This window comes from Eptatretus burgeri, chromosome 1, assembly GCF_056783735.1.
Source record: "Eptatretus burgeri isolate ZD-2024b chromosome 1, Ebu_testis_v1, whole genome shotgun sequence".
NCBI lineage: Eukaryota > Metazoa > Chordata > Myxini > Myxiniformes > Myxinidae > Eptatretus > Eptatretus burgeri.
Genome location: NC_140961.1, coordinates 16,378,152 through 16,390,286, shown reverse-complemented (window position 1 = coordinate 16,390,286; position 12,135 = coordinate 16,378,152). Strand labels below are relative to the sequence as shown.

At 42.4% G+C, this 12,135-nt stretch overlaps 1 long non-coding RNA gene across 1 annotated transcript in view; it reads left to right on the top strand.

Moving 5' to 3' along the window:
* LOC147033936 (uncharacterized) overlaps positions 1-12,135 on the top strand; it is a 14,979-nt gene extending 2,844 nt beyond the window's left edge. Inside the window, exon 2 of the long non-coding RNA XR_015056175.1 lies at positions 11,011-12,135. This is a non-coding gene — a long non-coding RNA (uncharacterized LOC147033936). The remainder of the gene's footprint in view (positions 1-11,010) is intronic.

Here is a 12,135-nt window from a genome sequence, read left to right as displayed (position 1 = left end):
TGTTTTGGTTTCACTTTCACACAAACTGATATTTTCATTCCAAATTTTTAGTTCCTCGTGGAGGATCTCTAAGTCTTACTCACGTTGTTGTTCTTCATCTTCTTCTTGTGGACTTTTTTGTTTCACAGCCTACAGTTTTCATCGAAACTTCCTGAAACTTGGCATTTATGTGTAAAAATTCCCTGCGCAGACAGTAACCATCTCCGATTTTGAAAATTCCTCCGAGAAAAAAAAGTTATGACGTCAAAATATTTCCGCTAATGGAAATCGCCGAAAAAATTATCTCCGAAACTTGGCAAGCTTTTTGAATTCTGTTTGCGGGAATCGAACAGGGCATTAGCAGAGATGAATTACCGCACATATGATACATCACTATGACGTCATCTCAATTTTTATGACGCCATTTCTATTTTTTGACATTTTTTGCTTCACAACCCAGAGTTTTCATCGGATCTTCATGAAACTTGCCATGTATATGCAGAAAGCCCACGCGCAGGCAGTAACCATCTCCGATTTTGGAAATTCTTCCGAGAAAATAAGTTGACGTCATAATATCGCTGCTAATGGAAATCGCCTGTACCATCATCTCCGAAACAAGGCAAGCTGTTTGAATTTTGTTTGCGGGAATCAAGCCGGGCATTAGCAGTGAGCACAGATAATTATTTATCGCAAACCTGATACATCACAATGACGTCATATTCGTTTTTATGACGTCATCATTAAGAGGACGAGGATCTTAGCTCATTCGAGCTTGTTATCCACAAATTATGGAGCGATACAACTCTTATTTCCATTTTTCCAGCATATACAGTACCTCAATTGATGCAGGGCGTCAGCCTGACTGGTTGTGTTTAGGAAGAAGCTGCAACATCAGGAGCTCCACACTCGGGTGGACGAGTCCACTAACGGGGGGAGGGGGGGTAGACCTCGTAGATCGCGTTCGTGGACTCGTCCACCCGATCTGCTTGGTGAGCCTCCAAACGTGGTCAATACCGTCTCCGTCGGGATCAATCGTCTCGATTTTATCATCGTATCACTAACTTTTCTTCAAGACAAAACGAGTGAGTGTCATTGAATGTCCGAAAAAAGAGGAGGATTACCAAAAGTGCCACATCGATATAAACCTGAATTTAATGTAACCGTTGTTTGTTATATTTGTATTTTCAGTTTACCCCATCCTCGAAACAGGTACCAAGATGCTCGAACTCACCTACTGTACTTATAAGAGCGCACCCGTGTAGTGATGGAAGATGGTGTTGCTGTTAGACACGATGCAGCACCATTGACTGCCCTTCAAGATGGTTGTAGAGTTTCTGTTGATTGTACCATATCTGGTCCTGAACATATTCTATCACAGCTGAGAGAGTCTGAGAAGGCAGCACATGCTAAATTTGTTACTGCATTCGGTCAGTACGGTATGGCTACACAAGGACTGAGGAATTGACCACGGCGACAGATCATGCTGCTCACGTCAGGAAGCGTCAGAAAGATGACAAGTGTCATGCAGTGGTTTTGCAACTTCATGGACAGAGGACCTGAGCTGTGTGTGGTAAAACCATCAAGTTTATCTGAGCTGGACATGGTCAAGCCATCAAGTTTATCTGAGCTGGGAATGGTAAAACCATCAAGTTTATCTGAGCTGTGCATGGTAAAACCATCAAGTTTATCTGAGCTGTGCGTGGTAAAACCATCAAGTTTATCTGAGCTGTTCGTGGTAAATCCATGAAGTTTATCTGAGCTGGGCATGTTAAAACCATCAAGTTTATCTGAGCTGTGCATGGTAAATCCATCAAGTTTATCTGAGCTGTGCGTGGTAAATCCATCAAGTTTATCTGAGCTGGACACAGTCAAGCCATCAAGTTTATCTGAGCTGTGCGTGGTAAAACCATCAAGTTTATCTGAGCTGTGCGTGGTAAAACCATCAAGTTTATCTGAGCTGTTCGTGGTAAATCCATGAAGTTTATCTGAGCTGGGCATGTTAAAACCATCAAGTTTATCTGAGCTGTGCATGGTAAATCCATCAAGTTTATCTGAGCTGTGCGTGGTAAATCCATCAAGTTTATCTGAGCTGGGCATGTTAAAACCATCAAGTTTATCTGAGCTGGACACAGTCAAGCCATCAAGTTTATCTGAGCTGTGCATGGTAAAACCATCAAGTTTATCTGAGCTGGACATGGTCAAGCCATCAAGTTTATCTGAGCTGGGAATGGTAAAACCATCAAGTTTATCTGAGCTGTGCATGGTAAAACCATCAAGTTTATCTGAGCTGTGCGTGGTAAAACCATCAAGTTTATCTGAGCTGTTCGTGGTAAATCCATGAAGTTTATCTGAGCTGGGCATGTTAAAACCATCAAGTTTATCTGAGCTGTGCATGGTAAATCCATCAAGTTTATCTGAGCTGTGCGTGGTAAATCCATCAAGTTTATCTGAGCTGGACACAGTCAAGCCATCAAGTTTATCTGAGCTGTGCGTGGTAAAACCATCAAGTTTATCTGAGCTGTGCGTGGTAAAACCATCAAGTTTATCTGAGCTGTTCGTGGTAAATCCATGAAGTTTATCTGAGCTGGGCATGTTAAAACCATCAAGTTTATCTGAGCTGTGCATGGTAAATCCATCAAGTTTATCTGAGCTGTGCGTGGTAAATCCATCAAGTTTATCTGAGCTGGGCATGTTAAAACCATCAAGTTTATCTGAGCTGGACACAGTCAAGCCATCAAGTTTATCTGAGCTGTGCATGGTAAAACCATCAAGTTTATCTGAGCTGTGCATGGCAAAACCATCAAGTTTATCCGAGCTTTGCATGGTAAAACCATCAAGTTTATCTGAGCTGTGCATGGTAAAACCATCAAGTTTATCTGAGCTGTGCATGGTAAAACCATCAAGTTTATCTGAGCTGTGCATGGTAAATCCATGAAGTTTATCTGAGCTGGGCATGTTAAAACCATCAAGTTTATCTGAGCTGTGCATGGTAAATCCATCCAGTTTATCTGAGCTGTGCGTGGTAAATCCCTCAAGTTTATCTGAGCTGTGCGTGGTAAATCCATCCAGTTTATCTGAGCTGTGCATGGTAAATCCATCGAGTTTATCTGAGCTTTGCATGGTAAAACCATCAAGTTGATCTGAGCTTTGCATGGTAAAACCATCAAGTTTATCTGAGCTGTACGTGGTAAAACCATCAAGTTTATCTGAGCTGTGCATGGTAAATCCATCAACTTTATCTGAGCTTTGCATGGTAAATCCATAAAGTTTATCTGAGCTGTGCATGGTAAAACCATCAAGTTTATCTGAGCTGGGCATGTTAAAACCATCAAGTTTATCTGAGCTGGACATCGTCAAGCCAGCAAGTTTATCTGAGCTGTGTGGTAAAACCATCAAGTTTATCTGAGCTTTGCATTGTAAAACCATCAAGTTTATCTGAGCTTTGCATTGTAAAACCATCAAGTTGATCTGAGCTGTGTGACATGCATGGTAAAACCATCAAGTTTATCTGAGCTGTGCATGGTAAATCCATCAAGTTTCTCTGAGCTTTGCATGGTAAATCCATCAAGTTTATCTGAGCTGTGCATGGTAAATCCATCAAGTTTATCTGAGCTGTTCATGGTAAAACCATCAAGTTTACCTGAGCTGTGCATGGTAAATCCATCAAGTTTATCTGAGCTGTGCATGGTACATCCATCCAGTTTATCTGAGCTGTGCGTGGTAAATCCATCGAGTTTATCTGAGCTGTGCGTGGTAAATCCATCGAGTTTATCTGAGCTGTGCGTGGTAAAACCATCAAGTTATTCTGAGCTGTGCGTGGTAAATCCATCCAGTTTATCTGAGCTGTGCATTTGTAAAGCCATCAAGTTTATCTGAGCTGTGCATGGTAAAACCATCAAGTTTATCTGAGCTTTGCATGGTAAAACCATCAAGTTTATCTGAGCTGTGCGTGGTACATCCATCCAGTTTATCTAAGCTGTGCGTGGTAAATCCATCGAGTTTATCTGAGCTGTGCGTGGTAAAACCATCAAGTTTATCTGAGGTGTGCGTGGTAAAACCATCAAGTTTATCTGAGCTTTGCATGGTAAAACCATCAAGTTTATCTGAGCTGTGCATGGTAAATCCATCAAGTTTATCTGAGCTGTGCATGGTAAAACCATTAAGTTTATCTGAGCTGGGTGTGGTAAAACCATCAAGTTTATCTGCGCTGTGCATGGTAAAACCATCAAGTTTATCTGAGCTGTGTGTGGTAAATCCATCAAGTTTATCTGAGCTGGGCATGGTAAAACCATCAAGTTTATCTGAGCTGTGCGTGGTAAAACCATCAAGTTTATCTGAGCTGTGTGTGGTAAAACCATCAAGTTTATCTGAGCTGTGTGTGGTAAAACCATCAAGTTTATCTGAGCTGTGCGTGGTAAATCATCCAGTTTTTATGAGCTGTGCATGGTAAACCATCAAGTTTATCTGAGCTGGGTGTGGTAAAACCATCAAGTTTATTTGAGCTGTTCGTGGTAAAACCATCAAGTTTATCTGAACTGTGTGTGGTAAAATCATACAGTTTTTCTGAGCTGTGCATGGTAAACCATCAAGTTTATCTGAGCTGGGTGTGGTAAAACCATCAAGTTTATCTGAGCTGTGCATGGTAAAACCATCAAGTTTATCTGAGCTGTGTGTGGTAAATCCATCAAGTTTATCTGAGCTGGGTGTGGTAAAACCATCAAGTTTATCTGAGATGTGTGTGGTAAATCCATCAAGTTTATCTGAGCTGGGTGTGGTAAAACCATCAAGTTTATCTGAGCTGTGCATGCTAAAATAGTCCAGTTTATCTGAGCTCTTAGAGCACGTTGTGCATCAGAAGAATCAGTGAGAAACTATTTCAAAGAACGAGACCATCTTCTAACCAAAATGCAATCTAATGGACAAATCACAGCTTATTTGTAATGGAGATGAGAAGGGCATCGATACAGAAAACAAACCACCTATTTCAGGTCTAGAATATCAACCACCAGCTGTAATGGCTGAAAGAAGTGAGACTGTTACCATTGGTGGAGTGGTCTATGTACAGGGAAAATCAGATACCACCTTCCTTTCTTTTTCCCAGACACTGAATGGTGCCAGACTTGATGCAGGGGAAAAACTGTTGGCGTTGATGGAATCCTGACACAGACGGGATGGTCAAATTCCCATGTTTTGTGAGACTACATGCAGGACCATTTTATTAGATATGTACAAGGTTCGGATGATTCAGACACAATACATATCCTGTGTGATGGTCCCAGAAGCCACGTAGCTATTGACCTTATCAACTGGGTAAGGAAAACAATATTGTGCTGTTCATTATTCCTCAACACTGTTCCCATATCTTACAACCTATGGATGTCGGATGGTTTGGGCCCCTTCAGCTGAAGTATAACCAGGAATGTTTGTCTTTTGCACGTGCCAATCATTGTACAGTAACAAGGTGTGACGTGTGTGGATTGGCTTGTAAAATATACACAGATGAGGCACAACAGGTTAGACCTGCAGGATTGTTTTCCTATGGTATAATATGGAGACGAATTCCCATCAATCAAAGTCCTACTCCATATTGAATGCACCCTCCCTGCGGGCTCTTTTGATGCTGAATGCTCATTTTCTTGTCTGCAGTGCCTGAAGACTTACCTAAGAGATTCCGTGGGAGAAAGTCGGATGGCATCTCTGGCCCTCATGAACATACACCATGACTTCTCCATATCCCCACATGATGTGTGTGACATTATCATTCGGAAACACAAGCGACATCTTTTCCAATATCGCATCATTTACGAGTAATAAAATAATTCACATTCCGCCATCCTATCTGATCTCTTTTGTGGGGAGACCCTTGCCCGAAGCTTCACAACTTCAGCGGGTGGCAGTGCCGGGCTTCGCCCAGCACACAGACTGTCAACATCATAATTTCACACTTCAGGTTTGCACAGGCCTTTTTTAACAAAGGATCAGCTGGGAAAGTTTACCACTTTGGCCCATTAGTCATTGCAAATCTGCTGAACTATTGGGCCAGGGAAGAATGCAACGAACTGCAGAAAACTTCCAAGAACGCAGGAAATGCCGTTTCCGACGATCAATTTCTCAAAATTTCCTGCGAAAAGACCCCCAAACCCCAAGCCCCACCTCCCCTTAAACAGTATGGCCTGGTGTACCCCCCACCCCGTTTTGAAATTCCTGGATCCGCCCCTGGGGTGTATGGAGATGGACACCCAACAGGATTAAATACAAAACCTGCCAAAGGACAGAGGAGCTCCATGTGAGTTAACGGCCATCCATGTCTCGTGCCAACTGTGTCTGAGGATGTCCTCCTGCAGTCAGTTACATTCCCTCGGAGGTTGGTGCAGGATTTGCACTCTGACCACCACAAAACACTTCATTTAGCAAAACACACTGAGGTGTGTGGTGAGATGGTACTGAGGTGTCATCCACCAGACGGTGGTCCCCTCGGGTTAACCTAAGACTGTCCCTTCGGGTGGGTGCCTGGAATGTTGTATCCTTTCGATATGGGGATTCTTGCCTGCCTTTTCGCAATGCAGAGTATTCAGTGGAGTGCTGCCTGCCTTTCATTACATCCATCCATCGGGCTCATACCCTGTGCAGAGCGTTGGTGCTGCTTAAGCAGTCTCCTTGGCTATTGGGTACAATCCTGGACGGGTCGCCACTCCGACACAGGATACCAACAAGCTGACACTCATTTTTGCCGACCTCGGAAGGATGACAGGCAGAGTCAACCCCACCTGGTATTAATTCAATTGATAAGTGGGATTTGAACTCAGAATACTGGGAGCCCAAGCCCAACACCCTAACCACGAAGCCAACACCAGCCATTGGTTATCATATACAGATACAGTATTTAAAACAAGCTACAGAATCATTATCAGCACCGGCTTAAAGCACATTACGTTTTGTCACAGTTCACTGTTCCCACAAACGTCATGGTGGATATCTCTCCCTCTTTGGAGAGGTACTTCTGGGAACCAAGAAACCCAAGAGGCTGAAACTGATTGGAATTCTGCAAAAGACACTGAAAGACAATGCGTTTTCCATGCCCATAGAAACAGCTGACACCATCACACCCTGACAGGCAGTAAACTGGCAACAAGGTGTTCTGCTGCTCAAAGTTGAGTCGATCAAAGATGGCATGACCATCATGTCATCAAAGATGGCATGACCATCATGTCCTGTCAGAAAGTAGACTTCTTTTGCTTTAATTGCAGGATGGGAGTGGATCAGGAGGACAAGCCTGGTGAATGATGTTGTCCTTTGTCATTAAAGATGGAGTAGATGATTCATCTGCATTGGCTTGCCTCTCATCATCATCAAGTTCTCTCAGCACCTGTGAAAGCTCATTTTATTTGTTTTGCATAAAGCATCTCCCAATGTTATGTCTTACCAAATCAGTACCACCTGACTGTGGAAAGAAAGCTACATTGAACCACTCTTTGAGAAGCTGTCTTTTGAGATGCTGAGAGGTATACGAGTCTGGCTTATCAACACCTTCATTGAACGGGATCTCATGGAAATGGTTTCTCAGAGTAGATTGGAAGAAAACTAAGTTATGAGAACTTGGTTTTGACCGGTGACAACCGACGGGTATTCAGCAATCAATCTTTTGATTGATCTAGTGTAAGCAGAAAACTGTTTTGATTGCTTATCCTTTGAGGAGACACTCCGTGGGCTCACATTTCTGATGTAACGCCCTCTTTTTCGTGAGGTTTCTGGCTTCAATGGCAACAAGGTCCCCAATTTGGAACACCATGAAGGCTTGTCAACATGACATCATCCTGTCGAATCTTTGCTCTTTCCAGAATGTTAGTGTACATGTTGTCAGAGTCAGGATGACTGTCAATCAAAGTTCCCACCTTTGACTAGGTCGATGTGTGCGGTGCTTAACACTGCATGGATCATTACGAGGTACTGCATGACCAGGTAATATGATGTCATAGGACACATGGTTTGGCAGCCATATTGGATTCACCTGAAAACTTCTAAAAAATACATCACTCAAAAGAAGTCCTGGTGAGGGTTTGCAATCTCTGATTGCTCTTTTTCTTGTGTTTTTTTTGTTGTTGGTTTTGTTTTGCTTGTTTAGCGCCAAGAGAGCTACTCGGTAGTGATTCGGTTCACTTTTTAGCAATCCGGCTGGGGTGCAACACATGTCTTGATGTACAGTACCTGAAAAATAATAAATGAAATGAAACTTGCAAATTAGTGAAACATTCCAAAATATATTGTGTAAGCACTGGCATCAGAAATTGCACGCACTAGCACTTGTAAATTGACCATAATTACTGTTATTTAGCCAAGTGTGCCCTCTCATTGGAGCTTACAGACACTAATAACTTACCAGTAGTGTTCAATATTATTTATTGCTGATGGGTGAATGTGATGAATGCTGTTAGCTGATATAGTTCGAATTATATTCCCAAATCAGATATTCATCATCCAGCACATGAATTGCCATGAGGTAGAGGGTAGAAAGAAGCATTTTCTCAAAATGCAATTACCTCCTGAAATGTCATCATGCATTTTCTCATAAAGTAAGGGTTGGGCTTCAGTAGGAATCACATTAGAAAATGTACAACTGCTGGTTTGGGTACCTTGACAAATATGGCCATTTTCAGACCCCTGCTGCTCCATTGACGAAAGAGGAACTGCATTCAATTGACTGTATCGTTGTTATTTCTGTCCAGCTGCTCCCCCACCCCCGACACAAATTTAAACATCACAACCATCAACTTACAGATCTCAAACGGGCTGGCCATCCCGAGGTTTGGAGATTTATTTTGTGCCGTAATTTTGTGATAAGTAGCTGCGATAGCAGGGTTTGCAGGACACATTTTTCACATGCAGTTCCTAAATCATGGATGCTAATACACCCTACCCCAAGGTCTTCTGTATGCTTTATTTATTATATTTTTCTTTTCAAACCTTTTTCCTCCTACATTGCTGGCATTGCTTTCCATTCTGTTTTTCTCTTTCAAACAACATTGCCTTGGGCTTTTCCATTTTGTTTCAAACCTTTGCCTTCCAAATGTAATATACTCTTACACGGGGAATACAAATATACAGGGAATGTTGCCCAAGATGGGGCAATGTAATTTCTCTATGGAATAAATTTGGAGGACAGGGTTGGTGGTTGGGTTGCCAATGCTGTGTACTTTGAATGATTCTTCAAGGTCCGTCATTTACATTGATTGTGCTTATAGGAAGACACCAGCTCTTATTATTACCCTGCGCACAATGTTGGGTTGATTAAAGTCACACATGTTTGAAGTAAGTATTCCTTGTATATTGTACATTACAACCTATCACAACAGGTAAACTTGTGCTGAGTTGTTGAAAACGAATAAGTTCTTCGAGCAGTGCTGATGAAGGGAAATGCACCATTTGAACTTGATTATCAATGAATTGGGTTAGTTTCAGGCACTCTTGACACTGTCCCATCTTGAGCATAAACTTTAATTTGTGTACATCCCTGTTGCCTGAATAAGTATATTTCATTTACATGATTGCATCATATTTCATAAAGTGTAATACCACAAACACAAAGTCACAAACCATATCATGATATTGCGTTGATATATATATATATATATATATATATATATATATATATATATATATATATATATATATATATATATATATATATATATATATATATATATATATCTCTGAGCCTCTGAGCTGTCTGGCCTGTGTTTGAATTGAATCCCGTCCCAGCTATAAACTCCCATCCTGGTGTTTCACATGCACAAGGATGGGAGTTTTCATCAATGCATGTCGTCCCTCGGATGGTCAGTAATTTCAGTGTCCTACCCGCTGACATCAGTTGATGGATATTTAACATCCCAAGGTGTCCTTCGTGAATAGTACGTGAGTTATCATCAGCATCCTGAACAAATTACAAATACCTGCATCATCGGTCAGTGTCTTGCAAAGAACTGATGACTTGTCCAGCGTCGTAACCCTCACCAAAGAAATTGGTTCAGCAGAACTGACGCAATGTATAGGGCATGGTGCATAATAATAACAATGTTAAAAATTATGTTATTCCTTAATCATTCACCGACGTGTGAGGATAGAAGGACAGGCGACAGACAGACAGAAGTGAACCAATTGCTTAACCCCACTTTTTCCTTTGCATGCACATGGGATTAGGAATATTCCTAAGTGGTACAGACGCCCCTCTCCCCATGGAGAGTGGTCGTAGTTGACGCGCATTAGGGGATAAAGTTTATTTTCAGGTTGATTCGATAAAATTAGCGCACTGTGGGGGTTGAAAGGTCTGATAGATAACTTGATTTTATTCGTGCAATAAAAAAATATGTAGGATTAGCGGGTCCTGAATTGTTCAAATGTTCCATGAGTTTTTGTCCAATGATAGGACCCATAAACCCTTTTAGATTCTAAAGGGGTGTAAAGGGTCTAAAAGTGCTCCAAAGGATGGAAGAGTCTCAACTCAGATCTATATCATTATAACCAATAAAATTAAGAACTTAAAATGCACATCCATATTTTACGAGATCACGCAGGAAATGTGGAGGGAGCAGACGATCAATCAAGAATGCCTGGCATGGGCAATAAAGAGAAAAAAACAATTTCTTGTTTACCACTCAAAACATTGGTGTGTTGGACCAGAAGAGGATTGACACACGGCAGACAAAAGATGGTCCACATGCACTATTTGTTCACTCGGACTCGTCTTGGAAGAAGTTATTGGGTTAAGTACAAAACATCGCCTGAGACTTCATCAGCCCTCGCCCATTTGCATCAAAATATACGCGAGTTTGGTCGAGTTTTCGCATTTTGGTTGGCTGTTCCATTATAATATATATATATATATGAGGTCCATCTAAAAATTAACGGGACTGCGCCTGCTGTGTGCTCCACTTACAAAACTTGAATGAATAGGTTGCATCACAGTCTTTCGCAACATTCTAGCAATATATATGATTGGTGATTGTTGACTGCGCTCATTGTGTGATTTTTTTACAGGTCGTGCTTTACACGTTGTCAAGTCCGAGTCATCACGCTGAGTCGTGAGCAGAGAGGCAATCTGAAGTTTCTTGCCAAGCTTGGCAAAACACCTTCTGAATCCTTCGCAACGCTGCAGCAAGTCTACAGGGAAGAAACGATGTCACGTACATGTGTATTTGAAAGGCACAAGAGGTTCAAAGAGGGACGGGATGAGTTTGAAGATGATCTACGGTCTGGAAGACCTCCAACGAGCAGAACGGCGGACAACATCGAGCGTGTGACGCAGATGGTGCGCGCAGATCGTTAACTCATGGTGCAGATGATTGCTGAGGAACGTTCCATAAACAAGGACACTGTCTGGAGCATCATCACTGAAAATCTCGAAATGCGGAAGGTGTGCGCAAATATGTTCCCCAAGCTGTTGTCCGAGGACCGGAAACAGCAAAGAGTCACTGTCTGTCAAGACATTATCAAGCGCCTCGACAATCCAGACCTGCTCGGGAGTCATTGCTGGCGATGAATCGTGGATATTCGAAAACGATCCCGAGACCAAACGGCAGAGTCGTCAGTGGAAAAGTCCGGCATCACCAAGACCAAAGAAAGCAAGGATGTCGAAGTCGAAGGTCAAGGTGATGCTCATCATGTTTTTTGACATCAAGGGCATTGTCCACTTCGAGTTTCTACCACAGGGTCAAACAGTGAATCAATACGTGCACAAGGAGATCCTCCGGCGCCTCATGAGATCAATCCGGGACAAGAGGAGGGATCTGTGGGAGAACAACGCCTGGGTGCTCCACCATGACAACGCCCCTGCTCACAGTGCCCTGAACATCCAATAGTTTCTGGTGGAGAGGAACATGCCAACTCTGGAGCAACCCCCGCATTTGCCAGACTTGGCCCCTTGTGATTTTTTCCTATTCCTCAAGCTCAAGGGGGTGATGAAGGGGACCCGCTTTCCTGATGTGGAAGCCATCAAGGGCCATGACGACGGAGCTCTGGAGGATTCCAGAAGAAGCTTTCCGGGGGTTCATCGAAGCGTGGAAGAAGACGATGGACAATTGTGTGAGACTAGAGGGAATCTATTTTGAAGGGGACAAGCTGTGATTTCAATATATTTTTTGGAATAAAATTTCTGTGAAGTCA